The sequence below is a fragment of the Peromyscus californicus genome, unplaced genomic scaffold (assembly GCF_007827085.1).
Source record: "Peromyscus californicus insignis strain IS unplaced genomic scaffold, ASM782708v3 Scaffold_22__1_contigs__length_63687245, whole genome shotgun sequence".
Taxonomy (NCBI): Eukaryota; Metazoa; Chordata; class Mammalia; order Rodentia; family Cricetidae; genus Peromyscus; species Peromyscus californicus.
Window position 1 is genome coordinate 6264393 of NW_026294525.1, and position 2321 is coordinate 6266713.

The window sequence follows — 2321 nt, forward strand, 5'->3', positions numbered from 1 at the left end:
AGGGTCTCCAGCTGCTGGAACACCTGGACCTGGACAGCTCCAGGGAGCAGAAGTGACTCATGTAGGCTGACTCATGAGACAGGGACTGAGGGGGGGCGGGCTCCCTAGAGCCCTGGTGCTATGCAGGAAGGATGTTCTCCTCGTGCAGCTGAGGACCAAGAGGCTGCCAACTTGGGAGGCTGCAGTTCCTCGGTGGGGACAGCTGCTCTCTGCATCTTCTAGGCACCCACCCAGGTTTCACTTTTTAACTTTAAAATTTGAATAACTTTTGTTGTTGTTGTTGAGATGTCATATTTAATAGGTGGGCATAAATGACCGTAGCCTGGCAGCCTGAATGGCAGAAATCTTCTACTTTGTCATGGGTGTTCTGGAAGCTGGAGGTCTGAGGTCATAGCTGCCAGGGTGGCTTCCTGCCCAGTCTGGGTGGAGGGAAGCTGTCCTGCTGTCACTGTCAAACAGCTCCTGGTGGTGACTGGCATCCTGCTCTTCCTCAGCGTGGGGAGACACAGCCCAGTCTCTGCCTTCATCTTCACAGACACCTTCCCTGTTTGAAAGGGACACAGTCACAGGGGACGATGGTCCCTGCACTCCAGCAGGACCCACCCTGACTTAGCTGACTGCAGTGACGCATTCTTTTCTGAGTGGGTCTGTCCCAAGAAGGCCACATTCTAAGGTACAAGTCGGGTCGAGGCCAGGACCATGTGGATCCTGCGGGGAGACAGTTCACCCTGTGACAGACGGGGACTACACGGACTGCAGCAATTTGGAAAATTGCTGCAGACAAACACCAAAGGAGTAAACCTTGTTTCAGCCGTTCAGACCGCCGCAGTGAATGACTCAGGGCACATCTGGAAATGTACCTCAAGATGGCACAGAATATATTATATATATATATATATATATATATATATATATATATATATATATTATATTTCTGTTACCAGATTCATTAATCTTTACTTTTTTTTTTTTCTGGAGCTGAGGACCAAACCCAGGGCCTTGCTTTTGCTAGGCAAGTGCTCTACCACTGAGCTAAATCCCCAACCCCGATCTTTACTTTTTAATTTTACTGATGTTTTCTTATCAACATCTCATTTATGTCCTTCACAATGGCTTTGTTCAAAGGAGAAACAGATCCAGGGCTATTCCTTATAACTGTTCACTGGGTCCCTACTGAGTCTGTATCCAGCGTGTCCATTTCAATGACATGGAGACTCATTCTGGGCCAGGTACACCGCATGACACTCTACCCTTGAACTTTGTCTTGTGACATTGTTTGGCTTGTTCTTGGTCCCTTGTGTCACCTGTGAACTAAAGCTTGCAGCTAAGCCTCCAATTGCTTCCAGGTAAGCCCTTTTTTGGAGAGCAAGCATTGCTGGTATACCCAAGAGCCCCGTGACAGAAGGTAGAACATTTGCTTCACCCCTGTCAGGCCATGAGGTTCCTGCCTCGCTTGCAAGTGGGAGCTGATGTTGGAGAACGTCCCTTGTGACACTGAGGGTTTTTTTTTTTTTTTTTTTTTTCCACTGTGAAAGTTTCTGATAGCTGAGGGGGAACTTGCCCTTTCTGGTGGCAGCTGGTGTGGGGGAGAGGAAGTACAATGGGGTCAGCTGAGACGTGCCTGGGATCACACAGTCTCAAGACACTCTGTTCTAAGAAGTCCTGTGTTCGCGCTCCCGACATTGATGTGGTTTGATGGGCACATGCGTTCCACCACACTTATGCCTCCAAGGTCTGGTGCTCCTGTCTTGGACTCCTGGACGCTGGGTCAGATGTGCTCATTGCCTTCCAGGGAAGAACAGGGCTATCCTCTCCAGTGTGCGCGTGCGTGCGTGTGTGTGCATGTGCGCGTGTGCGCAGAAACCAGGGGCTCACATCAGGTGCCCCTTTCAATCTCTTTCTGCTTTATTTTTGGGGTTAGGTCTCTCACTGAAGCTGGAGGCCACTGATTGGCTGGACACTGGGCTCCAGAGCTCCTCCTGTCTCTTCCTTGCTGGAGATTCAGATGTGTGCCGCTCGCGGGGAATCCAAACTCAGGTCCTCACGCTTCTGTGACAGACACGTTAGTGACAGAGCTGTCTCCCTAGATGCACTTTGCTGTGGGATGGTCTGTATGTCAAGTGTGTTGCTCTGATTGGTCAATAAATAAATCACTGATTGGCCAGTGGCCAGGCAGGAAGTGTACGTGGGACAAGGAGGAGAATGAAGCTGGGAAGTGGAAGGCTGAGTCAGAGAGACACTGCCAGCCGACACGATGACAAACAGCATGTGAAGATGCCAGTAAGCCACGAGCCATGTGGCAAGGTATAGATTAATAGAAA